This window comes from Protopterus annectens, chromosome 10.part0, assembly GCF_019279795.1.
Source record: "Protopterus annectens isolate FY-2018-M chromosome 10.part0, PAN1.0, whole genome shotgun sequence".
Taxonomy (NCBI): domain Eukaryota; kingdom Metazoa; phylum Chordata; order Ceratodontiformes; family Protopteridae; genus Protopterus; species Protopterus annectens.
The window spans coordinates 232,349,869-232,376,122 of record NC_056744.1 but is presented as its reverse complement, the minus strand read 5'-3'; positions in this window follow the sequence as shown (position 1 = coordinate 232,376,122).

The window sequence follows — 26,254 nt, the reverse complement described above, 5'->3', positions numbered from 1 at the left end:
GAAGGATGCGAAGTCCGAAAAGACATGTCCTTCAGCTTTCAGTGGCTACACTCCTCCAACCCTTCGAGTAATTAGCCAGAAAATCAATATTGCAGAAGAAATGTGTAACATTATTTTGTGCCTGCATTCAGAAACTCAAACGTTTATGAGGAACAAACCACAATATGATGCAGCATCTGGGCAATTGAAATGTATGGTGGTTACCGACTCACTGCCTATGCGCTGAGAATAACTGCCAATCCGGGTACTTCACAACCTACCAAACTTGTTCTGTGACACCGAGAACTTGCCCCCATTATAAACCTTGAAAGTTGATAGAATAACAGTTTTGCATTACACTGAATTATCTAAATAGTGTGGTCTTCACTGTCATTAGTTTCCAACTTCAGTCCTGACGATTCGCCACTAATGTGCCACAAACACCAATTTTGTGAAAAATTGACCATAAGGGGGCAAAGCTTGGATCTTCTGCGAAAATCTATACAGTTGAAAGGCATGCAAGACCACAATCCATCAATTAACCCTCCCACCGGAATACTTACCGAGTGACAGGATAGCACTCGTCCACACTCTGCAGGTCATCTCCCCCAAAACCATTAACTGGGCTCAAAAGTTGCTCACACAGCTCGTGTGTTACCTAAACTGTTGCAAGACATGACATCTGCCTATCCGTTATCATTACTTCCCAACCTCCCCGCTAGACAGTTGAATAACAACATTACCTGTTCATGCGTGAAAGCAACAGCTACCCGCGGGTGTCTCGCAGCCCATGAAAATAACACTAAGACTCGGTCACACCAAAGCACCAGGAATAAGCGCAAGTGCAGTACATCCCTGTGGCCGTCAACACCCTCAGTTCCTAAAAGTCTGCTACCCCCCCCCACACACACACACACAAGTTAACAAATGGAGACAAATAGCAGATATAATGCACGGACAGCACCCATAATGCTCCCAAAGGAACATCAGTAACAACTACAACATGTAGCAGGCAAGCGCAGAAGCATTCAAACATGTCATGTCTCTCCGCAAGCCTGCCTAGGGTTGCCACCTTTTCAAATGGCCAAAGTGGGACATTTTTGGTACAAATATCAGATTTTACAGGCCGACACATACCCACGGTCAGTGCACAGGTTAGAACTTAACTTTTTTGCCTAAATAAAAGCTTATTCTTGTAGCATTTTAGTTGCGTATTCTGTTTCTTATAACATTTAGGTATTTTAGATACAGAATAACTGTTTTATGCAAGTATTACATAAAATTTAGAAAATCATTTTGTCCCAAAATCTCAGGACATTTGCCATTTTTACAATTTTTTGTCAGGGCACAACTGCCCAAAGAGGGACTGTCCCTCGCATAGTGGGACAGGTGGTAACCCTAAGCCTGCCAAACCAACCTGTGTTGGTTTCCTCCCCTGCACCGAAAGCAAACCTTGCCAGAACAAAATCAACGTCCACACTCTGCCCAAATCCCCACTGATGGGACGAAAAGCGAGAAACAACTGCCAAGCTTTGATCCTACAACATAGAAAGGAGTGAAACAAACGCACACTTCTCTTTTTTTTTCACGGGCCACGACAAACCCCTACAATGGATTGTACAGCTCGGCTGCAATCATACTGTCCAAATTGTCAGGGAAAGCATCCGGACAAAGCCATGAATCAAAATGGGGCAAAACCTGAAACAAAAAAGACTTTTTTTTTAATATTTAATATTGCTCTTACACAGTGGCGGCTGGTGACTTCAAATCAAAGGGGGCCTGCAGGAGATAGCCGAATGAGTGAGGTCAATGGGAAGGGGTGCGGACAACTAGAAAAAGGAGGTGCTATACTCAAAACCACAAAAACTAAACTTTATTTAAATATGCTGCCCTGAGTGCTAAACCCTCATTATGAGAGTCCAATCAAGACTAACGAAGTGTAAAAGAATAAAAATATTTCAATGCATTGGCTGCTTGACAGCTTACTTAATATCTAGATGGAAACAAAAAGGTTGTGAGGCATGAACAAATAAATTACTTTTTAAATACATTACTGGAATGCCAGTCAAAATCAAGTATAAGAAAAACATGCAGCACTCAACTCAAACCGCTTCTCCTTGCAATGCATTATAATTTATATTCAGCTTTATTAAAGTACCAAGTAACATGCTGAAAGTAACAATCTCTGTGATGCCCCCACTTGTAAAAATGTTTCTTATCCAGAAAAGACCTGCTGCCTGACATCTACTTGTTTCATGGGGAAAACATGATCAAAGTAAAAAATAAAAAGCAAACAAGCTCAGGATACATTGCTTAAAGGATTACTGTACAGGTTATGGACCACACGTGAATGGCATTCTGTTTAGTTTACAGGTAAAGCCCTCAGAGATCACTGGAAGTCTCCAACAAGTGTAATGAGCTTCTTAAAATAATGTAATCCTGTCCTTTATTACAAATACTGTCATATGCATTTCAATACCCAACGCTTATACATTATCTAGTTAAGTATTCTCTGCATGGCAACAACAGAAAGGCTTCAATGTTGGCAATTCTTTAACAGTATGCTTATTAAAGCTTACTTGCATGTTATGATCTCAGACAAGCTTACCTGATGGTCATTAAAGCATTGCTACTTAAAACACAGAGCAACAGGCACTTTGAGTAATACGCATAAATCAACAGTACAAAAATATGACAGAAACCAGACCATTCTGCAAAATCAAGAACAGATGAAAAGCCACTGTAGTACTCTACCTTGGATGGGGGGGATACCCTGCACATTTACACTGCATGGGGGGATACCCTGCACAACTGCTCCTTGCCTTGCTTGGACACATCCAGAGTCACTACATAGGGGAGTGGGGTGCAACAAGTATGTCACAATTTGAAATGTCTCTGGCTGACTGATGGCCCTGATACATTTGTCATACCTCACCCTCAGAGCAAAGCCATACATAGAAGTGGGACAAAGGCGCAAAAATAAGGACAATTTTTAAATATTGCTCTTATAAACTTAAGAAAGATAATAGAATAGTAGGTCTTGCATTAGTATGAATTTTCTGAAGGATATGAAATCTGAAACTCAAATGTCTGTCATTATTTTCTAACTTCAGTCTTTAATGATTTACCACTAATTTGCCAAAAAAACAATTTTATGAAAAATGGACCAAAAATGTGATGCAAAAATATAAAATAGCCACACAATACAGCTGGGAACCTGTCAAAGAAGTGACACTTTTTTAATAATAGTACTCTAACTTGAGCAGCTGACAAAATAAAAGAATCTACATGCATTTCTGAAATAAAAGTAATCTATAACTCTGATTATTACAGTTATTTCTAAATTGTAAACCCTCCATGTTTTCTTCCAAAATTGCTATTTTGCGGCGGGATTATTAGGGGAAGAGCAACATTTTGAGCCAAATTCAGGGACAGTTGAGAGGTTTGGCTATGCCTAATTCTATAAAGCAATTTATTTGCATGTACCTCTCAAAATGTTAATGCAATAAATCTGGACAAGGCCAAATATATTGGGGGAACATAGACAGTACTAAAAATTGCTCTTGTATAAACTGAGACAGTTGATAGAACAGGTCTTACTTTAGCATGCATTTTTCTGAAGGATATGAAGTCTGAAATTCAGTGTCATTATTTAGTGACTTATTTTCTAAATGATTTTCCAGAAAACCACAAATATTATGAGGAACAAACCAAAAATAAGAAGCAAAAATCTATTAATTCTATGAAAATCTGGACAGTTGGGAGGAATAGTTCAGCTGGGGCTGTCTTTGAGTTTGCCGCCCTTCCCCCTCACAAAACCATGGACGAATGGAGCCCTCCCCCTGCAGCCATTCCAATGATCCATTACTTGGCTATTTCACTCCATTTACCATAAACACTAATGTGCATACTACTTTACTTCTACGATGATCTGGATTTCATTTGTAAGTTTTAATTTGCATTTTACAGCACAATCACTAAGACATCTGCTAAACAAAGCAACACAGTCTCACAATGAAAACAGGCTTAGCATTAAAAACTTCTCTGCCCTTGAAATGCACATTCAAAGAAAATAAATTTTGCCAGTGGCAGATAAAGATTAACTCTGGGCTGTTTTCAAATCATAGGCCCCTTGCACATGAAACATACATGTGCTCTTTGATACACCTTCCTGATTATGCTAAATTATATTCCTTGTACAATACAGTACAGTTGTTAGACAGCATTTTAAATTTATTGTTTTGAACATTTTTCCAGTAAACAATGAAACAAAATGCATGCACCAATGACCAAACTACCCAATTCAGAACATTTCCATCATAAGTCTACTCAACCTTCTACAGTCCACCAGTATCAATAAATATGCACAATCTCTGAAGTAGAAAAAGTCATCTAAATAATTCCACATTAAAGACATCTGTAACAGTGAAGAGGTTGCTGCTAGCAAACAACTTTATATGTCACTGTTTATTCATCTACAAATAAAGTGCCTGTTGCCCTTGAGGAATAAATTGCCTATGTTGCATGCATTAAAAAAAAATAAGCTAGTAATATCGCAATAGGGACTGTATGGCAAACTGATAACAGGTTCATAGTTACTACTCTAGGTATCTTTGCCAAAAAGGACTGCAGCATCCACCCACTTTACAACACAGTACAGTATCAGCAATGCATCTATCTACTGTGGGAGTAGAACTCACAGCCTTCTGCATCAAAAGCAAGTACACTACCTGTTGTGCTATTAATGCAAGCAGACTCAGAAGAAGCAGCACTAAAGTTTTGTTCCCCTGCAGCTCTCAGCTCCTTGTAAAATCTACTCAACACGCAGCACAAGAAATCTGTAAAAAGCCAAAATTTATTGGGGAGGGGGAGACAACCAGGGACACATTTTAAACATTGCTTGTATAATGTTGGAAAGTTGCTAGAATAAAATGCTGTGTTACCACCATACATTTCACTGCCACATCTTTAACCCAGAGGACCCTGTGCAAAAGAGTCAGAGAAACATACCACTATGCCAAATCAGCTGTTTTGTAAAAGAGAGGAAGACAAACTTAAATGGCTACCATTTAGTGAATTCAGTTCTCAGCATAGCTGTCAACCTCTTGGCACAAAACACCTGAACAAAACCAATAATGGGGGGAATGCAGCCCGAAAGTCCACAAAGGATGCACGAAAGACCGCTGCACGGCAAAAAGGCAAATAGATCCACACAAATGAAGCCAGCAGCTGTTGGTACCAAAATAAAGATAATTTAATGCATAAATACTGAGAGAAAAATCCCTCAGATATATCAAGTATACAGACCGGTTTCGGCTCAGCAGAGCCTTCCTCAGTGAAACAAGTTTTTTTATATATAAATATCTGCTCACAAAGGTTCCAAACACAATGTATATATGTGAACAAAAACCAATCACAGTACATAAGCAGCCAATCATGATTAACAAATCACAATTCACAATTGGTCATTGAGACCAGGTGGAAACATTGCCCCAAGTTTAATTATCCACTTCCTCTCTTTGGAAGTCAGCAATTCATGCCATTTTGTTTTATCCTGACATTTACCCTTTATGTGGTCAATAATGCAAAACATATAGTTAGCTGTCGTATGCTTTAGACTATGTTTGAATAGTGCATTGTTACTACGCTTATTTTTGATGTCACTAATGTGTTCACCAATTCTAAGGCGGAATGCCCTAGAAGTCTGGCCAACATAAAACGCAGAACAGGTGCAGGTCACTAAATATATAACCCACCCAGAACTGCAGTTGGCCCAAAAATTAATCTCAAAAATATCAGGTGTATTCTGACTACTAAATTCTCCAATACGTGAAACCTTGTTGCAAAATTTACAGTGGCCACACGAAAAACATCCAACCACTGGAGCCCCTGAAAGAGTTGATTGAACGTAAACTTTTGAATCAGACAAAGACTTCTTGTAATGACTCAAGTGTGACCCAATAGTACGTCCCCTTTTGAAAGAAAATGAGCATCTGTCCCCAAGAAAGTTATGCAATCTGTTATCCGCCAAAAGGACATTCCAATGTCTATCAACAATTTTCATAAAGCCTCGAGTATTGCGTCCATAAGAGGTAACTAACCTAAGCGGTTGTTTTAGCCCATCACGATGGTGATCTTTATAACGCAATAACTCAGTCCTGTCAAATTTAGAAGCCCACTGTTTGGCCATATGTATAGTCCCTGAATGATATCCCCTGTGCTTGAATCTGGCGGCCAAGTCATTACTGGTCTTAGCATAAGACCCTTGATTGGAACAAATTCTCCTAGCTCGTAAAAATTGTGACTTGGGAATATTCCGGATGATATGTGGTGGGTGGAAGCTGGTGGCATGCAATAAAGAATTGTACTCTGGAAATTTCCTGAATAGGGTAGTAGATAGAGTATTATCCATATTCCTATGAATTTCAACATCCAAAAAGATTATATTAGACCTGTCAAAACTCATCTTAAATTCTATACCCCATATGTTGTTATTAAGATAATCAAGAAATTCCATAAGATACTTGTCATCAGCCCTCCACACCAACCAACAATCATCCAGATATCGACGCCACATATCCATTTCCGCCTTAGAATTGGTGAACACATTAGTGACATCAAAAATAAGCGTAGTAACAATGCACTATTCAAACATAGTCTAAAGCATACGACAGCTAACTATATGTTTTGCATTATTGACCACATAAAGGGTAAATGTCAGGATAAAACAAAATGGCATGAATTGCTGACTTCCAAAGAGAGGAAGTGGATAATTAAACTTGGGGCAATGTTTCCACCTGGTCTCAATGACCAATTGTGAATTGTGATTTGTTAATCATGATTGGCTGCTTATGTACTGTGATTGGTTTTTGTTCACATATATACATTGTGTTTGGAACCTTTGTGAGCAGATATTTATATATAAAAAAACTTGTTTCACTGAGGAAGGCTCTGCTGAGCCGAAACCGGTCTGTATACTTGATATATCTGAGGGATTTTTCTCTCAGTATTTATGCATTAAATTATCTTTATTTTGGTACCAACAGCTGCTGGCTTCATTTGTGTGGGAATGCAGCCCCCAAACATATTCAGTGAATTCAGTTCTCACTATAGCTCTCAACCTCTTAGCAAAAAGCATGTGGACAAAGACAGTGATGGGGGGGGGGTACAGCCCCCAAACATTCAATGAATACAGTTCTCACCATAGATAACTCTCAACCTTAACACAAATACCTGGACAAAGCCAATAATGGGGGAATCCCAAAAATAGGGCCAAATTTAAAATATCCATGTTATAAATTAGACAACTGCTAGAACAATTTTGTGTTACCATGTATTTTCTGAAGAATATGAAGTCTGAAATTCAAATGCCTGTTATTTTTTAAACATTTAACCAGGAAACTAGTTTGACTTGGAACAAAATACAATTTTCAGCAGAGCAGAGAGAAATGCCAATCACATCTTTGCAAGATGAGAGAACATGCAGACACCACACAGAAGGCACCCCAGCCAAGAACCAAACCAGAGAACCTATAGCTGTTAGGCAACAATCCTACCAGTGCACCACTACACTACAGACTTTGCAAGGAAAAATGTAGATACAGAATCTACAGATTTTATGAGGAACAGAACAAATATGAGGCAAAAATCTGCAAGTTTTTTTTAGAAATGGTGGTGGATAGGGAATTTAGGTCCTTGCCACCTGCATCCAAGGTACAGGTTTCAAGCCTGAGTATCTCTATCCACCACCATTTGCTCTCTCTAGCCACCAGTTTACACACCACTATTTGCTCTCCAGTATATAGTAACTGGGGCATTTCACACACACACACACACACACACACACACACACACACACACACACACACACACACTAGTGACCAAACACCTACATCCAGCCAGCGACCAAACACCTACATCCAGCCAGTGACCAAACACCTACATCCAGCCAGTGACCAAACACCTAAATCCTGAAGCAACACACACTTACCTGATGTATGTATGTCACCAAACACCTAAATCCTGAAGCAACACACACTTACCTGATGTATGTATGTCACCAAACACCTAAATCCTGAAGCAACACACACTTACCTGATGTATGTATGTCTCACCCAGTGACCTGAAGTAATCCAAGCAGCAAAACCACCCAAGCAATCCAGTGACCTGAAGCAGCAAACGCCACCTGCGACATGGAGCAATCCAGCCAGTGACCAAAACCTGTACACCTACCTCCTGAATGAGCCTACGCAATGAAAGTCCCGTGAGAGCAACTCACCTCCCTCAATCCTGATTGGATCTGCCTGCAGCTGAAGCAGTCCAGACCTCCTCTTCTGTGCAGTCGTCCCTGCACTGATTCCTGGGTGCATTTGCAGCAATGATTGCTGGGTACCTGTCTATCTCTATCTGGACTGCTGATAAAGGCAGCTTTTTTTTTTCCTGTTTGTTTTTTAGTTTTAAAGATTTTTATTTTTATTTTTCTAGGTGGGAGGGCTGCAGTCCAGCAGTCCGATACCACGAGCCACCCCTGCTCTTACAGACTCAGAAGGTGGACGAACAAGTCAAATTATACCTCAATGAGGAAAAATGTTAAAATGCGCGCAAAAGGCACTTGCTTAAATAAGCAACCTATCCATACACGCAAATATCATAAACTGTAAACCCGATAAGCCAACTTTAAAAACTCTATGCAAATGCAAGAGCACAGGTACTCACAAATTAAACATATATGTCACAACTTATACACCAACAAATAAGGGAAAGTGATTAATGATACATTGCATAATCTTTTAACTTGCATTTTTCTTATCCCAGTTGGGCTTCACCCATTCCTGTGATTTCACCACTGCATGCAAAGTAAACAATGAATACTCTAGCATTATTTTAGTACTTAAATACTAAACAGTTTAACAATGCGGCATGACTTTATGGGCGAGTTTGGGTGTAACATGTAATATGACATAAAAAAAATAAATAAATAAACCCACAATATACTAGAAGTAAACTCATCTCGTTTTAAGATTCACAGTAAATAAGTATACTAGTTAAGTACACTTAACAATTAGAGTATTTAAAATAATTATAACCATAAAAGCCATCTATCAGTAAAGCAAAGCTACTCTTAAAACAGCCAAACACTAACAATAAAATGTAGAGATTCTCATTCCACTCAACCTTTCACCAGGTTCAAAGCATTCCTTTTCAACCCACTTAACCCGGTGCTCAAAATCTGAACAGTTGAGAGGCAAGGCATTAATACTCTGTCGCTTAACCACCCTAATTCACTCACATACCAATAAATTACAGAAACAGAAAGTGAAAGAAGAAATGGAAAGAACTTTAATGCTAACTACCAATTTAATCCCTTACACTGGGGCAGTGCACCTCCTCATTTACATCCACAAAGACAACATATTACTGTTGAAATTAAATTAGTCTGTATTTATTTGGCCTACTCCATGCATCCCCACCCCTTGACAACTGTATTAACTCAGAAACCCACAAGGTACTAGTATCATCACCAGGACTACAATAGTTTTGAAAATTTATTATTAAGAAAGGAAGGGAATACTGTACCACCATACTCACCTCATTCTTCATCTCACCATTAACCCCAAGGCCTACCTGACCCTCAAAGATCTCACAGGTTGTCTCAGACATAAACCTGCTTTGTAGCAGGTTTATGCCAAACTATGATACCTTACCAGTTAAACCCTCACAAAACTTATTAAACCCCACCCTACACTTACCTCACTTCCTCCCAATCATCATACTTTCCTATTTAACTCTCCCATTCCCCCAACTAGCTACTTTCCTTATCCTCCTACATCAGCCATTACTATTTCTATCTAAAACCCCATCTGAAGATGTCCCTGGACAAACTGGTCTCTTACCAAACCTCATTTAAAAGTACATACATTATTTTATGCATAACATTTAATGTAGGAAGAAAGTGAATAATACATATAATTTTTTCTATACATCTAATTATGCAACAGCATGCTTTTCATTATTTCATTATTTCTTACTCTTTTATCACTTGAAACCTTCTCGGATTAATCTAAATTTCCGAAAAAAAAAAAAATGCAGTAGTAAAGTAGCAGCACCTAAGCATTCCATGTTAGCCATAGTAACGAAAAAAATAAAATATACTGCAAGTGGAATGTCGCTACTAAATACTACCTCATATAGATGTTGCTTTCTTATTCTACAAAACAGGTATATTTTTTGCATGTAAAGTATGCAAAAGTTACATTTACACAGTCTTACTTAACATTTGAAAGCCTTGTTCAACACTTATGAAGTCACTCAAAACAAGATTTAAAAATCAAAATAGTAAACTGGCTTGGAGAATTGAGATGAAAAATTGAGCTATTTTGAACTATTGCTAAACTATTGCAATGCCCTCTTCACAGTGTTTGGGATCCAAATTGTTGCTGCAGAAAATTCAGAGCTTTTCCTTACAGGAATTAAGGCATAAATCTCCTAAGTTCTGGTCTTGAAAACATTTAGGGCTAGATGTAATCCAAGCAGAACCAACAACACTTGGACGCAATGATTCATTTCTGTGGCACCATATAAAGTAAATATTTCATTACAAGAAATTTAGCAGATCATCATGGTATAAATTATATTTGCAGTATGCAAGGGCAAAACTAAGAGGGTCCTAAATCATTATTTTAACACACAATATTTATAACTAACTGTTGTGACTCACTGATCTGGTAAGCTTCATTTTCTCTTGTAGACATCCATGTTTGAAAGTATTTATTATATATACCATGTGTTGCAAAATCATGGCCAGTAGTTTGCCAGATGCAGACCAGTTAACGTGTAAGCTAATTTTCCATATGAAGGAGCTGTGTCTATGTCAGACACTATGATCACAGCTTTTCTTGGCCCAGAATAAACCCAACAATGCAAGTCAAACCTGTTTTTCTATCATTTCCTGAGAGTGAGTGGTATTTTGTTGAATGCAGTGTTCCTTGTTAATCTGAAATATTTCTACCTACATATTCATTATTTCAAGATGGAAGCTTATTTTATTAGTCCAAACGATGTAAAGTATTCATGAAGACTGCACTGAGGGGATAGTGCAGTGTACCACAAAGGCGTTAGCATGAGAAAAAGGAGTATTTTAAAATGTTTAAGAAAGAGCATTAAACCCAGGAAAAATACATATGGGAATGAAATTAAAATAGATTTGAAAAAGAATATAAAATTTATATACTTATTTGCAAGGATATTGGCATTTTTTAATGTGTTCAGTATGTATTCTTTTCTTTCTGACATGAAATGTGAATAATTCAAAAATCTTGTTTTATTAAAATGAATTGTAGCTATATATTCATGTCAACTACAAAAAAAGCTTTGAGGAAATGTATGTTTAAAGCCAGCATATAACTGTATGATTACAGTCTGGTTCTAAAATGGTAATAAGTATTAGACTTGTTAAAGGGAAGGATATTTTGTAAAAAACTTATGTTATCATTCAATATAAACTCTTAAATGGATATACAGCGTTTAGCCCTTAGCATTATACAGACAGATGGAGGGCCATGGAAGATGATGGGCAGAAACGAGGTTTCTTTTTAACTGGGTACATTATCTATGGTAATTATGGGATGAGCAAATTATTGGAAATACTACAGTGAAAAGTGAGGTTGTGATGGATATGCAAATTATACCAGGAGGAAGGAGATCAGTCATTCCCCAGTTTCTTACTAAAAAATGTTATAACAAAATGATATCTGCTGTTTCAGCCTGCTGAACTGACATGAAAGCAGTCATATCTCTGTAGGTAATAACTATCTATAATTTCTGGTATGCACCACAAATTCAAGAAGGGTATCCCCACAAAAACCATTACAGAATCCTCCTGAATCTACTGAATGACTCTGGAATTTAGAAGAAAGGCTGAAAAAGCATACAGGGATTCCTGTCCAAGAAAAGCAAAAACATTTGTCTTCCAGGCCTTCTTCCAAGGACTCCAGAAATATGTGAGTAGAGATAAAAAGATTTATTTGAGGTGCTCCCCACAGATAGATAAATTCCTGGAAGTTATCCTGATTCAGTTTCCATTTGTGAGGGGCTGTCCAAGTACTGCTCAGCTTGTCAGCCACACAATTGTCCTCTGACAGTATGTAAGATGCCTGTAGAGTGAGATTGCACTGAAAAGCTATATGCCAGGCTACCATGATTAGTATGCACAGGGGATATGATCTGGTTCTCCCTTGTTTCTTTATGTATTATATCACTGTGGTGTTGTCTATAAAAACCTGTAGAGGTTGCAGGAACCATAGATGACCAAAAGAGTGTTGAGAGCCTTTAAAAATTCAACACCTCATTTATATTGATGTATTTTGGTCTGTATTTTCTGTCCCAAAGACTCTTCACTTTTATACCCATATCCAAACTGATTCCCAAGCAAAGTCTGGGGCTCTGTTGTGACAGACTGGGCTGCAGCTAGGAAGCAGAATGAGATATACAGATTCTGATAAAGGTGATGTCTCCACCTGAGGTCTGGAATGCAAGAGGTGTTCTGGGATCATACAGATTTCAGATATTATTGGATTTTTATTTTTAATGTGGAGTTTTGCTAGAGGGTTTGTGAGGATCACACAAGCCATGACACCTAGAATTCTGAGAATTTCACAGTCTGAAAAAGTAGTCTGGGTTAAAAAAACTTAGGACTAGATCTAGACACACATTTACTTTTAACTGTGGAAGAAAAGTTTTTTGAACCGAGGAGTGTAGGAGACATCTCAGGAACACTATCCATGCAAAGCAGTCGAACAAGACTTTTGTATTCCTCTTGGAACCCCAGTCTGTGTTTTCATAGGTTCATAGGTAGGTACTAGGCTATTGGCCCTAGGGCCTATACAAGCACAGCCAAAAAGGTACCCTGGCTTTTGCCACCCAGGAAAATTATTTTCCCTGTGCCACTTTCGTGCAGAGCCACAGAAGTGATCCCCAGGGTGAATTTCCTATTTCCCATCCAATCATCAACATTTTTCTTTAAGAGTACAAATGAAGAGCTTTGTTTGATATAGATAGGTAGTTTATTCCAGAGCATGGGAAGTCTCTGGGACAGGAATCTATCCCTCTGGCATGTTCTGTTTATTGTGGTAAAAAGGTTTAGGTCCCTAGAGCATGTAGCTTGAAGGGATTGGAACGTCTTTGAGTGGAGCATGTCCAACAGATCTGGGTTTGACATAGCTTGGTATGTTAGGCAGAGATCACCTCTGAGTAGGTGATATGCGACGGAGTAAAGCTGGAGTTTTTTGAGACGGTCTGTGTAGGGCATCTGTTTGAGGCCGGTAATCCTCTTTGTGAGGTATTTCTGTGGCCTTTCCAGTTGTTGTAGATGTCTTGTGAGGTACATACCAAAAGGGGAGTTGTACTCTATAATGGGTCTAATGAGTGATGAGTAGAGGGGAACAATGACCTCTTTTTTTCTGGATGAGAAACCTTTTGTGATGAGGTGTGCCACGTAGAAGGATTTCCTGACTACTCTGGCGATGTGATTATCAAAGGAGAGACTACTGTCCACCTGTGTCCCACGGTCTCTTATCATACTTTCGGTGTTAAGTATACTACCGCCTATTTTGTAGTTCATGGGTACAGAGTTTTTATCAAAGGGGATGACAATGCACTTTTTGGCATTGAGCTTGAGGCCATGGCTTTGATACCAGGCATCTGTCTCAGTGAGGCCCTTTTGTAGGATGTCCACATCATTAGGAGTTTTGATTATGGCTCCTAGTTTGCAGTCATCTGCAAACTTCATTAGCCAAAGACCTTCTGTGTTAGCCTGTATTTCAGAGAAGTAGATACCAAACAGGAGAGGACCCAGGACTGAACCCTGTGGTACTCCACTTGTCACTGGTCTGAAGTTGGATTTGGAGTGTGCTACTTTCACATTGTGGGTTCTGTCAGCGAGCCAGTTGGCAACCCGTCTTGTGACATAGGGATTTATACCTAGTTTAGTGAGTTTATCTATAATTCCAGAGTGGGGGATGGTGTTGAAAGCCTTGGCAAGATCTAGATAGGCTGTGTGAACCACCTTACCCTTGTCTACGGCTTTGCTGACTGCTTCAAAGAAGTCTATCAGGTTTAGGAGACATGATCTGCCTTTTACAAACCCAAACTAGGTGGGGTCCAGAGTTTGGAGATTACCAATGTCTTTGTTTATAAGTTCCATGATGATACATTCCATGGCCTTGCAGACCAGGCTCGTCAGGCTAATGAGGCGGTAGTTCCCTGGGTCCGTGATAGCTCCCCCCTTGTGGAGTGGGATAGCCATCGCTGTGCACCATTCAGTGGGCACAAAACCTGAGGTGAGGCTATGATTGAACATGGTACTTAGGTGGGGTGACAGTTCATTCTGTAGTTCATGTAGAATGCAGCCGAGAGTGTTGTATGGTCCCATGGATGCTGTGTTCTTGGCTTTGGAGAGTATGGTTTTTACCTGTGCAGCCGTGATTACAGGAACTTTGCATTCTTCCATTATTGAGATGGACTCTTTAGGGGGTGAGAGGGGGGGTAAAGTTAGCACTGAACCTATCTGCCAGGATGTTGGCAATATCAGTTGGGTCTGTATATTTAGTGCCATTGTGCTGTAACTCAGAGCAGATCTGAGTGTTGCCATTGAGATTCTTGACATAGCTATAGAATGCTTTGTGGTTGACTTTAGAATCAGTGGCAATTTTGTTTTTGTAACTAGCTTTGGAGGATTTTATCAGGGATCGCAGCATCTTACTGAGGCTGACCAGGGAGCTCCTCCACTCATGGGATTATACTCTTTTTTGCAACAGTTTCTTGCTTCTGTTGTACAGTTTGTTTAAGGCAGGGGACCACCAGATTGGCTTCCTTTTTTAGGAGGATAGCGTCTTGGTTCTGTTTGGGATAGCATGATCTATGCCCTCGTGTAAGTGCTTATAAAGTGCAATTTTGTAGGATTCAGTAGTCATAACTGTACTGTCCATCTGCATGGGTGTCATGAAGTTCACCACTTCTGTCTTAAAAAGCATGAAGCTGGCTTTGGAGAATTTTTTTACCATCATTTCCTTAATGGGGGTAGGGGCAGGATGTGGATATCTAGGGTCATTAGCTTATAGTTGGATCGGACCAATGAGGCGTTGACTTCAGGTGTGGAACACCGGTCACTCATGTTGGTAATGACTAGATCTAGGATATTGTTGCCCCTGGTGGGGGTGTGGATAAGTTGATTCAGGGCACTGGAGTTTATGAATTCCAGAAAGTGTTGAGTGAAGGAGTTGGTACATGAGTAGTTTTACCAGTTAATGGTGGGGTAGGTGAAATCGCCCATTATTAGGGTGTTTGGTTGAACCCTAATATTTTTCAGTACATCAAGAAAAGAGGAGTGGGAATCCTGGGGCATGGTGGGGGATCTGTAGCAATCTACAATTTGGATTGCAGTTTTGCCCAGAGTTAGTTGCACTTGGATAACCTTGGCTGCATTATGCTGAGCAACTAGCCTGGAGGTGTGGATATCCTTAATGAGTATGGACACACCTCTGCCTTTGGTGTTCCAGCCCAGGTTACAGGGCCAAAAAGTGTGGTATGAGTTATAGCCCGGTAGTGCAGGTGTGTTCTCTGGAGCCTTGAACCAGGTCTCAGTCACTGCACAGATATTGATGTTCTCCATTTTAAGGAGTGCCTCGAGTGAGTGCATTTTGAGAGTTAGTCTTATAGCATTGAGTAGCATCACCCTCAGTTTTTGCTTGCCTGTTCCTGTTATGGTGGTGAATTTGTCCTTTGAACCTTGCCTAAAAGAGGCACTATAGGTGCAGCAAGAACCTTAGCCAGTACCCAGAATCCCAGGGGTGACAGGTGCAGGCCATCTCTGACAAAGCATCGTGGTCTGTTGACCATGTCATCCCAAGCAGACAGATACTGGATCCCTTTAGAATGACACCAGAAGCTTAGCCAATTGTTGAAGTCAATCATTTTGTCCTTGTATGGCGGTATAATTCTTGGTGATGGCAGAATGCTACTCAGGGCTAGGGTCATACTTGCCTGTGCTACAAGTCATTCACACCAACATGGACAATGACAGAGTCATATTTGTACTTGTTGTGGAGTGACCTGAGTGTGTGGGTTATGTGGCGGATCCTGGCACCTGACCAGCAGCTGACAGTAACCTTCTCCTTGTTTAGCCTGGTGAGTGGGACATCAGTGTGCCTGACTATAGAGTCACTTATGACCAGTGTGTTTGGTACATTGTTTTGCCTTATTGGCTGTGGTTGAGTGGCACACTGAGTCTGCGGGCTATGTGTCATTTGGGTTGTGTTGGGTGGGGTGGAGGTTCCTTGCATTTCTGCTTTGGAGGTCTCTGTTGCTTGAGAAAATTATTATTGAGAGCCTCTGCAATATTTTTGTGTTTCTATGTGTGGATTTTGGTGGTGTAGATTTAGTGAGACTATGTGATAAGTGTGGTGTGATGCAAGTGTTTACCTTTTCCTCTTGACTGTCAAGTTCAGTCTTGGTTGGAGAGAGCTTTACCTCCAGTTTGGCTAGATAAGTGCATCTCTCACAGGTTGCAGTGATGAGTGGTATGAGGAGAGGGTTTTCTGTGTACATGAGGCAATTTCTACATTGCCCCAAGATGCCCAGATTCATCAGATAAACAGGAGAGAACACTGAGAGCTGATCCTTGGACATGCCTGAATAAAAAACTGTTTTCCTCTAGATAAGTGAGGAAAGAGAGCACAAGAGCTGTTTTTCTCTAAGCAAGTGAGGAAAGTAAGTACCAAAACTGGTTTCCTCTAGGTAATGAGGAAGGTTGAGTGCTGTAGTAATTAGTAGGTTATTTAGTGCTTACAACAAGTTCTGAACAAGTGCTGATCACGAATAAGCAAATTCAAGTGCTAAAACTAAGAATCTGTATCTGGACTAAACTAGTTACAGGAAAGGGGGAAACAAATGCAAATGTGGGCTTTTAAATCAGAAAGTTGAGAGAGATGGAAAAACTGCTCAAATGGCCAGTAACTACAATTTCTGCGCCAGAACCACTCCTTATGTGGTAGATAGGTTACCTAGTGCTTACCACTCAAACTGATAAGCTAGAAGGCTTCCTTCCGGCAGAGAAAGCTTGGGGGGCTCAGAAGCTTACATACAGTCCTGGATACAGTAAATCTAAATCTGGACTACACTGGTTACAGGAAAGGTAGGAAACAGGCTTAGATTTTTTTTATATACAGAAAAGTAGCTAAAACAGCAGTAAAAACAATTCAAATGCACTGCAAGCTAGCATACTTGAGTATATAGCAATGTTAGACCAAACATTTAAAAAAATGCAATTAAATTAAAAATGACTAAAAACAAGTGCAGAAGGAGTCTATTAGGTAGAATGAGGTAAAGAGGTGGGACTGGGGGGTGTCCCAAATCAAATCTACAATGGGGGCGGGCAACTGCAAAAGCCTCCAAACTAAACAAACAAGACAAAAATAGGGAGAGTGCGTAGGGGAAAATCAACACCTTCAGCAGAGATCTGAAAAACTCTACAATGAAGCAAAAATAACAGTGCACAACTCTGAAATCAGCCAGCAAAGATATAAAATTAGTCAAGCAACAATTAACAGTACACAACTCTGAAGCACGAGAAAATTATACTTAGCTTTGTATATCTCCAGATAGTTTGAAGAGCACTCTGTCAGGATACAGGAAGGCTCCAGCAGTGATATGCAGGCTGTTATTAAGAGGGTCTAATTTTATGCAAGTAATCCTTGAGATAGTCAGATAACACACAGGATGTAAAACCAGGTATACCAACTTAAGACACAGAGAAATAGGTGGAGGTGAGGAAAACCAACACCTTCAGCAGAGATCTGAAAAACTATACAGTGAAGCAAAAATAACAATGCACAACTCTGAAGTCAGCCAGCAATGATATAAAATTAGTCAAGCAACAATTAACAGTACACAAATCTGAAGTGGCAGAAAAATATACTTAGCACTGTATATCTCCAGATAGTTTGAAGAGCACTCTGTCAGGACACAGGAAGGCTCCAGCAATGATATCCAGACACAGAAAACCTTAAGAAACATGTGCAATGTGGATGAATAGGAATGTGATCATATGCATCCCTTAAATCTAAAGTAACCAGAAAATTCAAATAGGGAATACCAGATAACAAGTAGTGAAGGCATGAACTTGGACACTATCACAAATAGGTTCCAAAAGGAAAGATTCAGAACTGGTCTCCAAGAATTTTCATTCTTTGCTATCAGAAATATTCTTGAATAAACCTCTTTTTCTAACTGTGGAGGAACAGGAGGAGGAGGAAGGACTGCTTCTATTATCCCCTGAGATAGCAAAAGCTGAATGCCAGGAGAGAAAGGAAGAGTCTTTTCTGGTTGACAAGGCAGAATCCCTCAAAAAGGAGGGAGAGACTCCCACCACCATCTGTAACATTGATGGATTACTTTCAGAGTTCATCTGCCCAACACTATCTGTTGCTATAGAGAGAAATGGAGGATTACACTTTCTGGAAAGATTAAGGGTTTCCAGGGTGGAAAGGGGGAGAGGGAATGCTGGGGATAGTCATTCAGACTTATTAGACTTACTTTTTTCTGGAAGATTCCTCCTTTCTTTTTGGACTTTCACCATCATTGCTTTTTAAATTTTAGCTTACCAGCAGCCAGCTGAGTTTGTTTATTTTACATTACAGACAAAGTTGTAAGTATGGCATCAAATCCTTTGGCAAACATGGAGAAGGAACTCTGAGAAATCTGAAGGCTTCCTTGAATCAGCTTACATCTCTCACCATGCTTTTTAGAAACAACAGCAGTAGAGGATCCAAAAACTAACTGTCCAAGACAGAATTCAAAATTTCAGCATTGACATTTTCTGGAGAGTTTTGAGAATGCAACCAAGCAATCCTCTTCATAAAAGTTCCAGTGGTGGCAGACCTGGAAGTTACATCAGCAAACTTATAAGCACATTTCAACCACTGAATATCCACTTGAGACACAGAGCCACTCAAGTTACACAAGGAGGTGGATTACAGAGCATGTTGACTGACTGTGATACCCTGTGACTAAAAGAAATACAAGAGGGAACCAGGCAGACAGATGATCTATACTTGGAGGAATCTAGCTTAGCTTAGAAGGGACAGAGGTACACCTCAATGATGTTACATTTAATTTGACATACAGTAGAGGCTGTATTAGAGAAGCAGGAAAAGGAGATATATACACAGGCAGTAAAAATAAGGGTGGTATGAGCACAGAATATAGGAGAGAAGAATTAACTCAGAGTATAGATGGCTAATTAAACTGCTTTAAGCAGTGATGCAGGAATGGAGTACAGACATTGCTGACATCATTAAAAGAGGGTATGATAAGAAGGGTTAGGTATTGACATGCCAGTGTGTATAGGAGCAGGAAATGGAAGTGAATAGTAATCTACGTGAACAATGTCACCAAATGTGAAGTCAGAGAGGACAACGTGCACTACTAGATGAAGTATAAGGGAAATAAGCAGGGGACAAAGTGAGATAAATACTCTTAAGTTTCAGGTGGATAAAGGCAGGATCTTGGTGTATCAGCTATAGGAATATTGAGACAGCAGAATGAAAGGCTCCAAAAAGAATAACGTAGTGAGCTACAAGGAAGAGGTTTATAATCTTGGTGAACCACGTTTACAAAAGCAGAACTGAAGATTTTGATCTCAATGGCAGATAGATGTCAGGGGGACAGATAAGGTTTTGAACCATGATTATTGAATAATAGTATACATAAAGGGCTAAAGTCTAGAACTTTCTGTAACCAAAACATATAATTAAGTGATCAAATACCTGTGTGACTTAGATGAGGGGGTAGATAAGAATACAAAGACACAGGGTCAAAGAACGGTTAGGTGCTGATGGCAAAATGAGTAAGTAAACAAATTAGAAGAAAGTGTCAAGCACAGAGAACTCAGGAATACAGACAAAGGTATGAAGAGAAATGAAAATGAGAAAAGAGGAGAAGGCCAGTGATAATGCATCAGAAAGTGAGAATATTATATAGACTTATGAAGGAAGAGAATGGGAGGTGGGAAAGGAACAATATACGAAGGGATGCAGGAGGCAACAATGGTGGTGTGCTCATCAAAGTTGCAATTGCAAGAGATTCTGAAAAATTATTCAGGAAGGCTTTTTCACATGTTGAATGATCGTATACATAATGGATAGATGTTTGAAAGAAGGAATGGAACTTGCCTGCTTAATAAATATGAGGCAAGGATCATAGGAGATTCAGAAAAAGTGGAGGTAGTAAAGGAATACTTTATTTCAGTTTTCACAGATGGAACAAGGTGAGGTTGCCATGCTTAAAGATGAAAAGTTGGCAGGCAAAGTGTCATAAGCAATAGATTTCAGGATACAGAGGGAATAAATGCAGAGGTAAGTGACTTCTTTCTGGAAAGGTGAAGGACACAAACTGGATTGGTAACATTCCTGAATCCTCACAAATTTCACGAGGTTCATGCCAGATCCTCTGATGGATGTTTTCAGCAGATCAATGGCCAAAGTGCCTGAGGACTAGATGACAACAAATACAATGTCCTTGTAAGGGGTGAGGGTGATTTGGGGAAATGCAGACCTGTTAGCTTAACAGTAGTGGCAGGGAAAGTCAAGAAGATGAGAAAAAGTTATGTTACTTTGCTAGATGGCAAAAATCACCAAGGCAATAACCATTATGGGACCATGCCCAAAAGGAGGCATCAGTCAAATTTATGTTGGCTGATGACTTAGACATAGAAGTGGACAGTAGACTGCTAGTCCCAGTAGTCTACCTGGATTTCAGCAAGGCCTTTATCTCATTCTTGCATAGATACACTTTAGAGAAATTGGATGAGATGGTGGGGAAAGAATGGAGAACTGATTGAGGGGTCAAACACATAGTGGGCACCATATCACAATTACAATACCTTAAATTTGTGGCCTCTTTCAAATGAAGTGTGATACTATCAAAAAATAATTAATTTCAAACTAATTTCTGCACCAATAAAGGATTTTTATAAAGGGGAATTTGATGCTTTTACCCTTTGATTTGTAATATCTGCACTTTGCAGAAAGAAGAACATCCTGTGGAACTGCAGCTTGGGAATTAATGCAAATTCCCTCATTCCAAAGATATTTCTGCTATTCTGAGGATGCTAATTGTGGTTCCGTGAATTTCTTCAGGTTCCCAAAATGGATGTGAAGAAAGGAATAATGTTTAGAATTAATAAATAGATTAGTAGAGTAGTGCAGGTGGCAGCGTGATTATCCCAGACCTATCTGAGACAATAGAGAACTAGACCATTCTCAAGGTTGTTAGCAGTGTGATCGGTACAGGAATAAAATATGGTAAGAAGAGTATGGGGAGGCTCTGAAAAGTCTGATCAGGGATCAGAAAGGGTCCAGTTGAGGTTCTGTGTAGAAAACTGTGAAATGTCACACTGGTTACAAAACAGTGATGGTATTATGGAAATCAACAAAACAGTATAGCTGCACTAAATAACCACGAGCAGAATGAGATCAATGGCAAGATCAAAGAGAATGCTCAGGTGTGTGTTAGATGAAGTACTAGACTGTGCATGAGGTGGTGGCAAACGTATATAACCAGAAAGATTAGGTGCTGGAGGTATCCCAACTAAACACCAGAAGTATGGTGGCGGCATGATATGGCTGTACGGGATCACATTGGAGAGATGTAAAGTAGACACAGTGAACATGAGGACTAGACGAGGATGAAGAAGGCAGCAGATGCAAAGCAACATGGATCAACTACTTCCTTAATCTGTAAAAATAATTATTCATGGATGATGCTGGACCTATAAAAATTAGTACACAGGTGGGTGATGGAGATTTGCATGAATGCATTCAGAGCTGGAAATATATGGAGAAAGACAGGTGAGGTGAAGCATTGATACAAAAGAAGCAAAAAGCTAAATATACTCAAATGGTAGGTACATTGTGCATCTTGTCACATTCTGCTATAATCAAATGTAAAATAATAAAATGTTGGCACTAAGGGGGAGAACTCATAAAGTAGTGCCATTTTAAAAAGTTTACTGACAAATGCACTCATTGTTTACACTGTTTATTGTTTTTAATGCAAAGTTTTCTAGTCAAGTCCGGGACAGCAGTTGCCTTTTTCTTTATTGTCTGTGTTTTAGACACAGTTGTTGCCTTTTCAGTCAATATTTTACAGAGATTCCACTTTGTCAATTGGAATGTCAGTTTTGGAGCTCATCCTTGTAAAATTGAATTACTAGACAATGATCTGTAAATCCAAAAATAAACATAGTAACAGTAATCAGAGTTAGACTGTCTCAGTCCAGAGAAAGAACTTTAAATGCACTTGATTAGATGTTTGCAACTAACTTTATTATTCTGGTAATGAACATTTTGAGAACAGTGTTGTCTTTCAAGTCAAACAATTACTGTGAAAATATGTAGCATTCCATTAGCCAATATTTGAACAAATTTTGGTTTATTTGCAAAAATTCCAATAAGCATTATTGTAGTTTGTCCGCCAGAATTCTATTCTTTTAGGGAAAAAATAACTTTCCTGAATAATTCCAAACTCTATGCTTATATCGTTGTAAAAACGTCCTAGTTATATTACTTAGAGCTTGTAATGCATGGGCATATTGTATGATAATCGCTTTGCATTTTTATCACTTTTACTTAATCAGTGTATTCTTGTATGCTTTGTAATATTGGTAGTTTCACTGACCCCATGCTAAGATTGAAATTTGTCAAAACTGGTAAGTGCTCTACCCCAGTAAACAAATTCAAATAAATAAATCAATAAATAATTTTTTTGTCGTGGGAATGTAAATAACAAAGGATGTCTCTCCCTTTCTTTTGCAAGCTGTAATGACCTAAAAGTCTGCAGCACTTGCATAATAGCAAAAAAGAATGTCATCAGTATACCAGGATATGCACTACCAACAAACTAAAAAATCATACTGGATTATTTTTTTGCAATCAAAGTTCACTATCGGAGCTCAGTAGCTGATGTTCATGAGTTTTGAGGACCAGACAGTGAATGAGATCATTATCTATTGTGAGTCAAATTCTAACTTTGACTCAAGAGACCATTTACAAAGATAACAATGCAGATGTTTAATATATTGACTCAATTGCATGAAAACAAATCTAGCTATAGAAAAAATCAAAACTACCTAATAACCATGGCAAGTTATATAATCAAACTACTGGACGAAACTCAAAAATGCAAAGAATAAGCCAATATAAATGTTTTGCCTGACTTTTAGACAAACTAACCAGACGTATAATAAATCATGTTCTTTACCTAGAAGACAAAAAAGGCATTTTACTGACATCTGTATATAGAAAAAAACCTGAAAGAGGACAAACATCAAAGATTGGAGATAAAAAAGTCAAGGAAATTAAAGAAGATACTCAAACATATTATATATGTAAACTGTATTTTACCTTAAAAGGTTGTAAGAAAATGTTTCCAAAACAAGCCACAACCCTCAGATATGAAAATGATTCCATTCTAAAGACACTGTAGAGGAGTGTTGTCATACAGGAGTTTCTCAAAGTGTGAAACCCACACCACTGATTGACTGACAGTGATGTACTTGACAAGAAACTTTTACATGGACTCCATATAATCAGATCAGGGCCAGGAACCAAAAATGGAATTAAAATGATTTACATCAGCTAAGAGCAACAAAGCAAGTAGAGGGGGTAATATTCCAATTTAAACTAGTATAAAAGCCAGTGGTCATGAATGTTTTGTTTATTTACATAATCCAAGGAAACAAAAACTAGTTTGGATTAGCCACCAATCAACAATTAATAAAGTCTGCTTGTGAGTTGCATGTACCAGATTAAATGAGAACAGATAAAAGTGAAGCAAAAACTATTTAATCTGGCTTCAGACATGACTGTTGATGCACAGGTAACTTCTTTATTCTTTCAGCTGACAAAATAAGAAAAAAAATGCCTATATGTAAATCAAAAGACAGCCAATTATTTTGCTGACTTCATAGTTGCTTTTGAAAATATTTAAAGAAAATCATTATGGAATGTACTTTAAATGAAGGACTATAAAATAAGTTGATAAATATCATATAGAATATTTATTAGCACTCACAGGACTGAGTCAAAATGTAGTTAGAATGTTCACAGTCATTTACCTTCAAGACTCGGGCACATTGAGAATGTATCAGTAGACAGGATTACTATAAGGAGCTTGACAAACTTTCCTGGTATCCATATTGGCATGGACTTCTAACTCAACAATCTAGACTATGATAACAATGGTGTGCTACCAGACAGTAACCACAAAGAAGCTCAATTATGGCTAAATTCACTAGAGTAAAATTCTGAATAAATTAAAACTGGATTACTACTGGTAGCAATTTTTATCTGCAGTAGTAATGCTTTTGGTTAAGCTTTTAACAACTTAAATATGACGTACATTTGGCCTTCCAGACCAAGGACAACCAACCACAAGACATTTTTTAGCTGTTTGCAACCTCAAAGACAATATGCAAATGTGTGCAGAACTCATCATCAACGAAACCACCTATTTTGAACCAGAAGATGTAGCAAACCTACTGGTCAACACATTCATCTCCAACTTTACCCCTCTCTCCCTCTTAATCTTCCCTCAGGAAGTACCATCAAATATAACTCCTACTATAATTAAGTCCTTATTGCTCTCTCTCAGGGTAAGAACACTGCATTGATGGGCCCAGAAAATATCCCAGGATGTCTTTTAAATAGCATGAAATATAACCTATCAGGTCGTCTGGGATTGTTATTTAACTGCGTCCTTCAAACTGGCTTTGTACCTCATGAATGGAGAACACCAACAGTTATCCCTCTCCAAAAAGGTGGGCCATCTATAGACTGTAGAAACTACAGACCCATATGTCTCACTAGTCTCACAAAGCCATGGAAACAATTGTCAAGGGAATGATCAGTAATGACATGGGAAACCTCCAGACATGGGACCATTCCAATTTGGCTTTGTCAGTGGCAGGTTGAGCATAATCAACCTGGTGGACTTTTTTAAGAAGGTCAACAAAGCAATGGATGAGGGCAAAATTGTTCACACTGACTTATTTGACCTGGCCAAGGCATTTGACACAATACCCAACTCGGGCAATGTTGACAAACTCAAGAGGTTAGACCTAAATCCTTATGTCACCCAGTGAATAGCCAGCTAGCTCACAAACAGGACCTAGGAAGGTAGAATTCTGCCTAAATTATGAGCAGTCATAGACTCACCCAATAAAACACACGTTCTCCAGGAAGGACTGATACAGACAAATAGTTGGTGTCATTGTCACAGACTAAAACTAAATGTGATGAAATGCATATTAGTATCCTTTGGGAAGTCATCCACCCCTGGTAAATGTCATATTGACAACACACCCCTAAGAGCTGACCCAGTAGTCAGGGACTTGAGGACACACATAGATAGTAACCTTGCCTTTGACCATCACATGTCTACAGTAGTAAGAAAATCATTCTATGTTGTGCAACTCATAAAGAAAGGTATTGCATCTAGGTCCAAGGAGGTAATTGTTCCATTGTATTCAACACTCAAATACCTATCATTGAGTACAATGGCCTCTTTGGTATGTACCTAAGTAGGCACATCCAACAAATGAAACATCCACAAAGGCTCCTCACTAAAAGAATACAGGCATAAATAACATGTCCTATGCAGACTTGCCTTAAGGCCCTATCCCTGTAGTCTGTCTCCTGCAGACTGTTGAGGGGAGATTTATGCCTGGCATACAGGGCACTGATGGATCTCCTGCATAGCCACAAAACAAACAGTACCAGAATTACCCATTACAAAAACTTAACCTTGCCTGTAATATAAATAGGATGTACTGGAGACACAAGTATGTATCCCAGAGACTACCCCTTTCCTGGAACAGGGTCCCTATCCATGTGAAACAGAGTTCCTCCCTAACCCAATTCAAGTGCAACTTATACAATTGGATGGGGAACAGGAGATTCATCCCTGGTTTGGCACCTATGTATCTAAGGGACACATACAGCCTGTATATGGTTCATTTCCCAAACCCATGTTTATATGCTTACACTTATCAAGTGTATAAAAATTTGTCTGAGATTTGGGATGCATAGCTAGCCTTAAAAAATGCTCCAGTGGCTGTTAGCCTACTATACACTGACCTCTGAACCTAAAAATGCTCAAAGAAACAAAAAGGAATCACCATCCAGACAAGGATTTTAGTGTTTTAATCTACCATAAAATCATT